Here is a 14,806-nt window from a genome sequence, read left to right on the forward strand (position 1 = left end):
CTTTAAATGATATATTAAAAAAGATGGACTTACTTGATATTGATAGGATATTCCATCCAAAAACAAAAGAATACACTTTCTTCATAAGTGCTCATGGAACATTCTCCAGCATAAATCATATTTTGGGTCACAAATTAAGCCTAGATAAATTTAAGAAAATTGAAATCTTATCAAGTATCTTTTCTGAACACAGTGCTATGAGACTAGATATCAATTACAGGAAAAAAATCTGTAAAAAATACAAACATATGGAGGCTAAACAATATAATACTTAATAACCAAGATATCACTGAAGAAATCAAATAGGAAGTCAAAAAATACCTAGAAACAAATGTCAATGAAAACACAATGGCCCAAAACTTATGGGATGCAGGAAAAGCACTTCTAAGAGGGAAGTTTATAGCAATACAATCCTACAATAAGAAATAAGAAACAGGCTTCCCTGGTGGCGCAGTGGTTGAGAGTCTGCCTGCCGATGCAGGGGACACGGGTTCGTGCCCCATTCTGGGAAAATCCCACATGCCACAGAGTGGCTGGGCCCATGAGCCATGGCTGCTGAGCCTGCGTGTCTGGAGCCTGTGCTCCACAACGGGAGAGGCCACAACAGTGAGAAGCCCGCGTACCACCAAAAAAAAAAAAAAAAAGAAATAAGAAACATCTCAAATAAACAACCTAACCTTACACCTAAACAATTAGAGAAAGAAGAACAAAAATATTCCAAAGTTAGCAGAAGGAAAGAAATCATAAAGATCAGATAAGAAATAAATGAAAAAGAAAAGAATGGAACAATAGCAAAGGTCAATAAAACTAAAAGCTGGTTCTCTGAGAAGATAAAGAAAATTCATAAACCATTAGCCATATTCATCAAGAAAAAAAAGGGAGAGGACTCGAATCAATAGAATTAGAAATAAACAAGGAGAAGTAACAATTGTTACAAAGCATCATGAGAAATTACTACAAGCAACTATATGCCAATAAAATGGACAACCTGGAAGAGATGGACAAATTCTTAGAAAAGGACAGCCTTCTGAGCCTGAACCAGGAAAAATAGAAAATATAAACAGACCAATCACAAGCATTGTAATTGAAACTATGATTAAAAATCCTCCAACAAACAAGAGCCCAGGATCAGAAGACTTCAAGGCAAATTCTATCAAACATTTAGAGAAGAGCTACCATCTATCTTTCTCAAACTCTTCCAAAATATAGCAGAGGGAGGAACACTTCCAGACTCATTCTACGAGACCACCATTACCCTGATACCAAAACCACACAAAAAAGAAAACTACAGGCCAATAGCACTGATGAACATAGATGCAAAAAACCTCAACAAAATACTAGCAAACAGAATCCAATAGCACATTAAAAGGATCATACACCATGATCAAGTGGGCTTTATCCCAGGAATGCAAGGATCCTTCAATATGTGCAAATCAATCAATGTGATACACCATATTAACAAACTGAAGAATAAAAACAATATAATCATCTCAATAAATGCAGAAAAAAGTTTTGACAAAATTCAACACCCATTTATGATAAAAACCCTCCAGAAAGTAGGCATAAAGGGAAATTTTCTCAACATAATAAAGGCAATATATGACAAACCCACAGCCAACATCATCCATAATGGTGAAAAACTGAAAGCATTTCCACTAATATCAGGAAAAAGACAAGGTTGCCTACTCTCACCACTCTTATTCAACATTATTTTGGAAGTGTTAGCCACAGCAGTCATAGAAGAAAAAGAAATAAAAGGAATCCAAATCTGAAAAGAAGTAAAGCTGTCACTATTTGCAGATGACATGATACTATGCATAGAGAATCCTAAAAATGCCACCAGAAAACTACTAGAGCTAATCAATGAATTTGGTAACATAGCAGGATAAACAGTTCATACACAGAAATCTCTTGCATTCCTATACACTAATGATGAAAAATCTGAAAGAGAAATTAAGGAAACACTATCATTTACCATTGCAACAAAAACAATAAAATACCTAGGAATAAACCTACCTAAGGAACCTAAAGACCTGTATGCAGAAAATTATAGACACCGATGAAAGAAATTAAAGCTGATAAAAATGGGTGGAGAGATATACCATGTTCTTGGATTGGAAGAATCAACATAGTGAAAATGACTTTACTACCCAAAGCAATCTACAGATTTAATGCAATCCCAATCAAACTACCACTGGCATTTTTTCATAGAACTAGAACAAAAAAATTCACAATTTTTGTGGAAACACGTAAGACCCCGAATAGCCAAAGCAATCTTGAGAAATAAAAATGGAGCTGGAGGAACTAAGCTCCCGGACTTCAGGCTATACTACAAAGATACAATAATCAAGACACTTTGGTACTGGCACAGCAACAGAAATATAGATCAATGGAACAGTACAGAAAGCCCAAGATAAACCCACACACATATGGTCACCTTATTTTTGATAAAAGAGGCCAGAATATACAATAGAGAAAAGACAGCCTCTTCAATAAGTGATGCTGTGAAAACTGGACAGCTACATGTAAAAGAATGAGATTAGAACACTATCTAATACCATACACAAAAATAATCTCAAAATGGATTAAAGACCTAAATGTAAGGCCAGACACCATAAACTCTTAGAGGAAAACATAGGCAGAACACTCTATGACATAAATCACAGCAATATCCTCTTTGACCCATCTTTTAGAGAAATAGAAATAAAAATAAAAATAAACAAATGGGACCTAATGAAACTTCAAAGCTTTTGCACAGCAAAGGAAACCATAAACAAGACCAAAAGACAACACTCAGAATGGGAGAAAATATTTGCAAATGAAGCAACTGACAAGGGATTAATGTCCAAAATTTACAAGCAGCTCATGCAGCTCAATATCAAATATCAATTTGAAAAGCAAATAACCCTATCCAAAAAATGGGCAGAAGACATTTCTCCAAAGAAGTTATACAGATTGCCAACAAACACATGAAAGGATGTGTGACATCACTAATCATTAGAGAAATGCAAATCAAAACTACAATGAGGTATCACCTTACACCAGTCGGAATAGCCATCATCAAAAAATCTCCAAGCAATAAATGCTGGAGAGGTTGTGAGACAAGGGAACCCTCTTGCACTATTGGTGGGAAAGTAAATCAATACAGCCACTATGAAGAACAGTATGGAGGTTCCTTAAAAAACTAAACATAGAACTACCATATGACCCGGCAATCCCACTGCTGGGCATATACCCTGAGAAAACCATAATTCAAAAAGAGTCATGTACCAGAATGTTCATTGTAGCTCTATTTACAATAGCCAGGACATGGAAGCAACCTAAGTGTCCATCAACAGATGAATGGATAAAGAAGATGTGACACATATATACAATGGAATATTACTCAGCCATAAAAAGTGATAAAATTGAGTTATTTGTAGTGAGGTGGATGGACTTAGAGTCTGTCATACAGAGTGAAGTAAGTCAGAAAGACAAAAACAAATACCGTATGCCAACACATATATATGGAATCTAAAAAAAAAAAGAAAACAAAAAGGACATGAAGAACGTAGGGGCAGGATGGGAATAAAGACACAGATCTACTAAAGAATGGACTTCAACACATGGGGAGGGGGAAGGATAAGCTGACACAAAGTGAGAAAGTGGCATGGATATATATACACTACTAAATGTAAAATCAATAGCTAGTGGGAAGGAGCAGCATAGCACAGGGAGATCAGCTCGGTGCTTTGTGACCACCTAGAGGGGTGGGATAGGGAGGGTGGGAGGGAGGGAGACACAAGAGGGAAGAGATATGGAGATATATGTGTATGTATATCTGATTCATTTTGTTATAAAGCAGAAATTAACACACCATTGTAAAGCAATTATATGCCAATAAAGATGTTAAAAATAAATAAATACATAAATAAATGAATTCTATGCTATTTGGAGGCTCCTTCCTCGGTTGTCTTCTACAGATTTTAGTAGACCTGAGAGTATGAAGTGATTTGTAGTTCCTGCAAGATATTTATTTAAATTTTTAAAATTTAAAACTTTCAAATTAAAATGAAAACATCTGTGAATTTCTTTTTCTAGGAACAGTTGAGTAACTGGTACCGCATCTGCTATCCTTCTGTAAATAGCTAGGAAAAATGGATGGATTTATGGGGAAAAGATTGCTAGGAGTTATAAATATTTTGAAAAATAAAGACTATTTTCTTTTTTCTTATTTTAAGAGATAATTGACTTTTAAAGCAAAAATATTAGTATATTGACATGTTTATTAAAAATGTAGAAAAATGTGTAACAGAGAAAGAACAAAAAATAGGAGTATAAAAACCGAAGTATATGATCATGAGGTTCTTACATATATGTGAAGTCATTTAATATATTCTGAGGGAAGGTTGTAACAGGTAAAAGTGCATACAGTAAACTGTAGAACAGTAAATAAATTAAAAAAAAACAGTTAATAAGGAGATCTAATAGAAAACTCAAAAATGCTCAATTAAACCAAAAGAAGTCAAGAATGGAGTAACAAAAAGAAAAAATAATACAGATAAGACAAATTAAAATAAGTATTAAAAGGAAGAGTTAATCTCAAGTTCCTTACAATTTCATGATCTTAACATATGAATAAAAAGCCAGCAATTTTCAAATTTGGTAAAAAGAAAATACTCAACTATATGTTTTTACAAGAAACTACTCTAAATATACATATAGATAAAAGTAAAGGAAGGAAACATTGTATACCATATAAACATTAATCATAAAAATGTTGGAGTTCTAATATCAGACAAAATAGATTTCAATACAAAAACTATTACCAAGAATATATATTAGAAAGACTCAAGAGGTACTTTTTATAATTATAAAGTGGTCAATTCATGAAGAAGACAAAGCCATCTTAAATGTGTATGAAATGAATAACAGAATTAAAAAAAATTAAATAAAGCAAAACCTTATGGAACTAAAAATGAAATAGATATAAATATAGTAGAAGATTACAACAATATCTTTCAGTAACTTACAGAACAAGTAGATTGAAAACCAGCAGGAATATAGTTGCCTTGAACAGTGTTGACTAAATTCAAAGTTATATAGCAGTATAACAAAATGCACAGAATACTCAAAATTTTAAAGTATACATAGAACATTAACCAAGAAAAACCATACCTTAGGACATAAAACAAGCCTCAAAAAATATAAAAGTTTTGATTCAATACAGAGTATGCTCTCTGATCCTAACTGGATGAAATTAAAATTTACTAGCAGTGAGATAACAGATTTGGAAATTAACCCACATTTATTTAACCCATAGGCAAAGAAAAAAATCTGGAAAAAAATTAGAAAACATTCTAAATGGAATGAAATGAAAACACTATGTCAAAGTTTGTGAGACACAACTAAAATAGTGTTTAAAGAGAAATTTAAAACTTCTAATACTTACATAAGAAAAAATAGAAAGTTTAAAATCAGTTTTTCAGCTTCCACTTAAGAAGGTGAAAATGAAGAGTAAATTATATGCAAAGTAAGTATCAATAGAAGGAAGAGGATAATAAAGACAAAAGCAGAAATTAATAAAATTTAAAATGGACAAAAAACAGAGAAAATCGATGAAACAACAAACTAGGTCATTAAAAAGATTAATAAAGTGGATAAACTCTAGTTGACTAAGCCAGAGAGAGAGAGAGAGAGAGAGAGAGAGAGAGAGAGAGAGAGAGAGAGAGAGAGAGGAAGAGACAGAACATGTATCTAAACAAATGAGAAGCCATCACTAGAAATATAACATGTAAAAGGGAATATTATGAACAAACTTATGCTAACAAAATCTATGACTTAGAGGAAATAAGTGATTTTTTTTGAAAAACTTAAATTATTGAACCAAATATAAGAAAAATAGAAAATCAGAATAATTTTCTATCTGTTAAAAATACTGTGTTTGTAACAAGAATCTTTCACATAAGAAAAACCCAGGCCCAGTGGTGTCACCGGTGAAATCTATCAATCACTTAAAGACAAAATAATGACAATCTTCAACAGACTTTTTCATAAAATAGAGAAGAAACACTGCACAACTCATTTTATGAGGCTAGCATTACCCTAACACCAAAATCAAAAGAGGCATTTCAAAAGAAAAAGTGGGAAGGAGGAGGAAGAAAAGAAAAGAGAACAATCTCATATCGTTCCAAAACCAAGATAAAAAACATCTTAACAAATGTCATCAAATTAAATTCAGCAATATACAAAAGGGAAATAAATCAAGATCAAATGAGATTTATCCTGGAAACACAAGGCTGGTTCAACATTCAAAAATCAATCAGTGTAATTCAGTATGACATAATTAGTTAGAAAATCCATATGATTATCTCAAAAGAAGCAAGAATGCATTTGACAAATTTCAATACTCATTCCCAATAAAACTCTTAGCAAACTAGGCATAGAAGTAAACATTCTTAACTTGATGAAAGATATTTACAAATAAACCTATAGATAACCTTTTACTAAGGAAACTTAAGAAATACGTAGGAGAAGCAGTCATCCTGTGACCTGCCGCCCCTCTCAGGAATTTCCTAATCAGTGCACTGGGCCAGGAACAATCCCTCATATGGAAACTGGGTACCAAGTTTTCACTTAGCCCAGATTCTTTTTCCTTAGTAGAAGAAACTTTCCCCTTGTTCTGGATATGTAGTGGACTTCCTTGTATTGCTTAAGTATGTACGTTATATGATACCTGGTCATCTCCACCAGTATATCCTCCAGGAGGGAAACGGGGTCTTGCCTGCAGCACAAAAGTGGTGTGTGCAGTCCATTGCCCTACATCAGCTATCTGGAGGAGCCCACTGACCATGGGAGACTGGTAAACACTGTAGATGCTGATCTTGCTGTGTCTATTCTCTCCTTTCATTTAGTAAAGCATTGTTCCTACCACTGATTGTGTGTTGAGTACTCCTTGGCAACTCTGAACCTATAGAAGTTGCAGCAGATCGAGTATATGGGCTCCTACTTCTGATGGTTGGCATTGTTATACTCCTTGCCATTGTTTACATGTTGGGAATCCTCACTTGGGTTTGGTACCTGGATATCCTTGCTCCCTAAAATGCTTAATAGGGAGAGACAATAATTTGTCCCTAAGATCAGGAACAAACCAATGATGTCAGCTTTTACCATTTCTATTCAACACTTGTACCGGAAGTCTTAACCAGTACAATAAGGCAGGGGAAAAAAATAAAAGTAACCAGATATAAAAGAACAGGAAACTATATATTTTCACAGAGAACATCACTGTGTATAGAAATCCTAAGGAATATTTACAAAAAAAATAAGTTAATTTAAAAACTTTCTAGGATGCAAAGTCAACTTACATACATCAACTGCATTTCTATGTATACTTTCAGCAGACAATTGCAAAATAAAAAGAAAATAATGTTTCCATAACATCAAAACTATGAGATACTTTAGTAATGTATTTAATGAAATATGTGCACAACCTAAACACTAAAAACTGTAAAAGAGAAATTAAAGATCTAACTGTCCATGAAATAAAGAACTGTGTCATTAAAATATCAATTCTTCCCAAATTGACTGATACATTCAACTCCATCCAAAACAAAATCCCAGCAAGTTACACTGTAGATTTTTGATAAGCTGATTATATAATTTATATAGAAATGTAATGGACTTAGAAGAAGCAAAATTGCTTTTAAAAAGGAACAAAGTTTTTGAATTATACTACACATAAAGGACAGTCATCATGACAACTAGTATTGGCATACGACATACAGATAAATGAAACAGAAGAAATAGTTCAGAAATGGGCCAATACATATATGATCAATTTCTTTCCAGCAGGTGTTCTAAGGTAATTCAGTTTGAGAATTAAAAAAGATCTTTGAAACAATGAGTACTAGAAAATTGGAAATCAATATGGAAAAAAAATCAACCTCAACCTTTACTTCATACTAAATAAAAATTTAATTCAAAATGAATAGACTTCAGTGTAAATGCCAAAGCTAACAATTGTCTAGAAGAAAACATATAAGTAAATCTTTGCGATGTTGAAATTGGCAGATATTTCTTAGAACATGGAGGGCACTAAACATGAAGAAAAAGTAAACTGGATTTCACAAAAATTAAAAACTTTGCTTTTCAAAAAAATGAAAGATGAAACCATAGACTGGGAAAAAATATTCACTATATATCCTATACAGCTCAATACTAAGAGAAAGTCAACCCAATTAAAAACTGGCAAAAGGCTTAAACACACACATAAAAAAGCAGAAATATGAATGGTCAATAAGCATAATAAACATACTCAAACATCATTAGTCATTAAAGAAATTCAAATTAATTCTATAATATTAAATTATTATATACCTGCAAAATGGCTAAAATTAAATGTGACAGCAGTTTCACTCTGAGGTAAGTATGCAAGAAAAATGACAACATATGACCATAAAAACTTCCTAGCAGCTTTATCATCATAACCCCAAATATCTATTAATAGGTGAATATGTAGACATATTAATTCATACAATGAAATAAAATTCATCATTAAAAACACATGAACCGCTTTTGGTAGGTGAATTGATAAACAAAGAGTGGCACATCCATACAATGAAAAATCAGTCATCAATATAAAAGGAGCCATCAAGCTACAAAGACAAGAAGAAACTTTAAATGCATATTGCTAGGTGAAACAAGGCAGTCTAAAAAGGGTACATACTATTTGATTCCAAAAATATCACATTCTGGAAAAGGCAAAACTATGAAGACAGTAAAAATCAGTGGTTGCCAGGTATATGCAGGGAGGTAGGGAGAGAGAGATTGATGCAGTGCAGGGGAGTTTAAGGGCAGTGAAACTATTTCATATGATACAGTAATGGTGAATACACGTCATTATACATTTGTCAAAACCTATGGAATGTACATCATAAAGAGTGAACCCTAATATAAACTATGGACTTTAGTTAATAACAATGTATCAATATTGGTTCATCCACTGAAACAAATATACCACACTAATACTAGATGTTAATGATAAAGGAAACGGGTTGGAAGCAGGGGTAGAAAGGGGTAAAATATTATGCTGAAAAAAAGAAGCCAGATATAAAAAAATTCATAGTTTATGATTCCATTTATATGAAGTTTAAAACAGGTAAAATGAAATTACAGTGACAGAAATCAGGTTACTGGCTGCCTATTGCTTGCCAGCCGGGATGTGTACGTGCATCTCTGTGTGTGCATGGTTTACCTGTAATAAACAGAAAACATTTTTAGAATGATGAAAATGTTATATATCTTAATGGGGTAGTATTTACAGTAGTGTATCCATTAGTCAAAATTCAGCAAACTGTATATTAAAAATGGGTATTTTTTAGAATAAATTAAACCAATAAAGTTGATTTACAAAATAAACAAATGAACAAACTATCCAATCAACAAAATCAAACATAAAAAAAGCCATTTAGGTTCATGGAAACCAGACTGAACAACTAATTCATGACCTGTCATCTCAGACTTCATCTAAATGCTCTGTAAAATTCTAAATCAATAGACTGTAAGTAAATATCATTAAAGATATAGATAACCCAAAGGAAAAATGTTTCCTATTGGTAACAAGCCATACTTGAGGTGAGTAGACACATTATTGCAAATTTAACTGTAGGTAAAAACAAATTAAAGAGCAAATTATGTTGATGTATGTCAGAGGTGACAATACGCTCATTCAATTCTTTATTCAATATTTATTAAGCACCTATTTTATGTCAAGCATAGATATTCATATGTTTTGTCCTTAAGAACTCACAATATAGAGGCTGAGAAAAAAATGAGTCAATGCTGCTGTAATGCAGTGTGATGGAGAGAAATAAGCCTTCCTCATGAATGATGAAGAGCATGTATGAAAAACATGCAGGCATTTTCATATATGATTTTCTACTCTATCCAAAATATTATTCTAAAAAATTACCTCTCCAAAGATAGAAATACCAGACTTTAGCAAAATTTTGTAAATTAAGAAAACATTGTGCTAAGTGCAATGTGAATTTTTTTTATCATTTGAAAATCTCAGAGATAAACAACAACATCTTACTGTAGAGCAAAGGAAACTGTGTTCAATATCCTGCAATAACCCATAATGGAAAAGTTTCATACATATATGAAACTGAATCATTTTGCTATACACCAGAAACGAACACAACATTGTAAATCAACTATTTTTCAATTACAAAAAAGAATGAAAATCTCAGAGACTTAAACTGTTTAAATTGTTCACATGATTTCTAAATACCTATATCAGTTGCAATACCCATGGTTTTATTTTAAGGTTTTTGAGCTTTATTGAATAGACATTGGATAGATAAAACATTTCTGTGAAGTTTGCCAAACACTTATGTATGAAACGTTTTGTTGCAACTTCTGACAACTGTATTTATAACTTTACCTATAACTGTGGCTATAGTGATGGCCACAGATTGTGTGGGTGACTTTACTTGGAAGATGTGTTACTTTCTTCTCTCTTGTTGATTAAAGACTTGAAAAATGTTGAGGTTCCCACTTTCATTACTTCCCCTCTACTCACTGAAGAATTTCTATGCTATGCGTCTCTCTTCCCCCTCAATCATTCTCTCTGGCATAGGTACCAACTGAAGGCTTCCTACCTTCAACTGGCATATTTGAATGATCCTAGAAGGGGTGTGCGTCTGTGTGTATTTTCCCTACACATTGTTGCACTCGCTCTAAGTTACTTTTGGCCATAGTGATCCAACTGAAAGATACATTATGAGTGGCAAACAGATCACTGGATTAACCAAGAATGGAATCTGCATTTTAAGTACTGATGCTAATTTGCAATTGACCTCGAGTTTCATCAGATTTCTTTCACACATCACCCTCAGGAATACTGTATATAATCCAATTATACTACAGGTTATACAGATATGAGATTGTAAGAGTTTAATACAAATTTTTAAAAATATTACTTACTGGTAGGTGAAACAGTTCACATTTTGTGGGTGAGAAACCAGGTGTGCATTTCAAAAAACTCACGACAGAATTTATAAGCAAGACAATTAGGTATGAAAAAGAGACCATTTCTTAGGCACTAGCCAAAATCTAAAATTAAAAAAATAGTGATTTTGAATGACAGGATCATTTATGATAACATTCCTCCTGAGGTCACTTGGAAGTCACAAATCATTCAAGGTGTATAGCTTTTTAGTAAACTCCTCATGTTATAAGTGAAATTCAGGAAATGAAAAAATGATAGTAGCTGCCAGGTGAGTATATGGAAGGTAAACTATTTTTATCTTGCCTCTTGTAACTATATAACATGGGAACTGGATTCATGCAATTACAAAGGTCTACTTTAGTCTTAGGACATTAACGTGTTTTGCATCTTTGGTTTTAGCTGTAGGTCTTAAGTGTTTATAAAAGTTAGGCCTGAAACTTTTAATTTGTTAGGTCTTAGAGGAAATAACCTAAATGTCAGCCTTTAAGTTAGTCTTTCCATGGGCATTAGCCATCTTTTTTAAAAATTTCATTGATGTATAGTTGATTTACAATGTTATGTTAGTTTCAGGTGTACATCAAAGTGATTCAGTTATATCTATATCTCTATCTATCTATCTATCTATCTATATAAAACTCCTAATTTATACACCCCCATTCTCTTTGGTAACCATAAATTTGTTTTCTATGTCTGTGAATATATTTCTCTTTTGTAAATAAGTTCATTTGTATCATTTCTTTTATATTCCACACATAAGTGATATCATACAGTATTTGTCTTTCTCTTTCTGATTTACTTCACTTAGTATGAAAGTCTCTAGATCCATCCATGTTGCTGCAAATGGTACTATTTCATTTTTTCTTATGGCCTAGTAATAGTCCATTGTGGGTATATATATATATATATATATATATATATATATATATATATATACCACATCTTTGTTCATTCGTTGATGGACACTTAGTTTGTGGCTATTGTAAATAGAGCTGCAATGAACATTGGGGTGAGTGTATCTTTTCAGATTAGAGTTTTCGTCTTTTCCAGATATATGCCCAGGAGTGGAATTGCTGGATCATATGATAACTCTATTTTTAGTTTTTAAAAGAACCTCCATACTGTTCTTCATAGTGGCTGTACCAATTTACATTCCTACCAACCGTGTAAGAGGGTTTCCTTTTCTCCACACCCTCTCCATCATTTATTATTTGTAGACTTTTTGATGATGGCAATTCTGACTGGTATGAGGTGATACCTCATTTTAGTTTTGATCTACATTTCTTTAATAATTAGCAATGTTGAGCATCTTTTCACGTGCCTGTTGGCCATCTGTATGTCTTCTTTGGAGAAATGCCTATTTAGGTCTTCTGTCCAATTTTTGATTGAGTTGTTTGTTTTTTTGTGGCAATAGTTATCTTAACTGTTTAATGTATGTTGCCATCATACTACTGTTTTGCCCCTAAATACTTCACTGCATTTTCTAAAAAACAAGGGCATTGTACTGTAGTGAAATTCAATGGTCAAAATCAGGAAATTAACATTAATACAGTACTAATATATCATTTAAAGTTTTAACTCAAATTTTGTGAATAGTACCAATGAGGTCCTTTAAAGAAAAAAATGATTTAAAAAAAATTCATTATCAAATCCAAGGTCACATGTTGCATTTAATTGTCATGTCTCTTTCATCTGGGTCACTTCATCACTGTGTTTTTGTTCATGATCTTGACATTTTTGAAGTGTACAGATCATTTATTTTGTAGAATTATGCTCAGTTTGACTTTGTCTAGTGTTTCCTCATGATTCGATTCAGGATATGCATTTTGGCAGAAATACAATGGAAATGGTGTGCACTTCTCTGGGCATTATATCAGAAGGCATATGACACCTAGTTATCTCATTATCAGTTATATTAACTTTGGTCACTTGGTTAAAGTGGTGTCTACCAGGTTTTCTCCACTATTAAGTTACTACTTTTTTCTTTAATTAATTTGTATCTTGTGGAGAGATATTTTGGGTTTATATAACTTTCCCATTATTCATCAAACTTTCACCCACTAATTTTTGCATCCATTTATGATCTTTTTGCTTCAAACATTTATTACTATCATGGTTGCCAATTAGTAATTTTTTAATTCCAACATTTCTGCTTATTTTGTTACATGGGATTTTACTCTAAGGAAGAACTGCCCTTGCTTTCTCCTCTTTAATTATTTACATCAGCTTGATCTTATAGATTCTATTTTATTCTATGAGTTACAATACATTACAACCATTATTTATTTTGATGCTTAAAACAACCCACATCTGGTTGTTGGGAAGCCCTTCAAGTTGACTCCTGTTATCCTTCCAATATAGCCCTGTCATTCCTTGAGCAATTGGTTACTTTTGGGCACACTGAGGTATTCCAGGTTTATTTTAAATATCCTAGCCCGAGCCATGAAATTAGAATTTTTCCAAGGAGTTCAACTTTCTTTTCACAGGTGTTAGTATTTAAAAACCAAGATCTGGGCTCCAGGTGTCAGATGAACTTTAAATGATCTTTTATCAACTCTATGCCCACGTGGCAACCCTTTTCCATGGGCCTTCCCTAAATACATGAGGGCATTATGGTAAAAGCTGAGAGCAGGAAAGGAAAACTGAGAGGAATCAGTCTTGAGGCTTTGCCCAAGAATGATGCAGCCATCCTCTGAAGACATGGTACAAGACAGAGACATCTATAAAAGACACTATTGATTTTTACCTGCAGAAGACAGGATATACAGCTGGAGGGCTGGGAGAAATCCATCTGAGGCCATCTCTGCTTTCACTTACAAAATGATGGGGTGAGCAGGAGAACTGAGAGAAACCCCTCTGTGATCTTCTGGATTTTTATCCATGTAAAGCTGGAGCAGGGCAAGAAATCTACAGGAAATATTACCTATGCATTTTGGGTTTCAAAAGATATGACAACTGCCTCCCAAACCAGAGATAAGGCAGTAGGGCAGAGATATCTCCAAACTGGCAGAAAGCTTGGGGCAGGACTGGAGGGAAAAAATATTCACTTACCCAAAAAGTTAGCAATAGGAGTGAAAAGCAGAGAAAAAGAGAATGGGGCAGAATAAATATTTGAAGAGACAGCCAAGAACTTAATAAACCTGATCAAAACTTCAGCTCACAAACTCAAGAAGATCACTAAACTCTACAAAGGATAAGTACAAAGAAACAATATTGGCTAGAAAACAATGGAATAACTTTTTAAAATAAAAAGTGCTATAGAAAACTGAAACAAGCACACAGCAAAACATTCAACTACAAATATATAGCCAGTGAAAATGTCCTTCAAATGTTAAGGGAAAATAAAGATAATTTCAAACAGAACAAAAGAGAGATAAATTGTTTCTAGTGACCTGAACTTTAAGAAATATTAAAGGCAATTCTTCAGGTGGGAGGAAAACATTACCATACAAAATCTGGAATCTACAATGAGAAATAAAGAATATCAGAAAGAGTGAATATTTGGGTAAATATTAAAGCCCTTTTTAGTAGGTCTGTATTCGTATACATCAGTGAACCCCCAATTTAGTTATCCTTGTGTTTTGTATACTAACAGTCCTCAATTTACCATCTTCCCAAAACTAATGCCCTTATGCAGTCCCCTCCCACATTCACTCTTGGCATAACCATGTGACTTTCTCTGAACAATGTACAAGCATGACATAAGCAGAAGCTTTATTGGAGCTGGTGCATAGGGGCTTGTCCTCTTAGAATGCTTCTTCATGGAGTCCTGCTCAATATTATAATGACATCTGATTAGACTATTGAATGATTAGA

This window comes from Hyperoodon ampullatus, assembly GCF_949752795.1.
Source record: "Hyperoodon ampullatus genome assembly, chromosome: 2".
NCBI classification, from domain to species: domain Eukaryota; kingdom Metazoa; phylum Chordata; class Mammalia; order Artiodactyla; family Ziphiidae; genus Hyperoodon; species Hyperoodon ampullatus.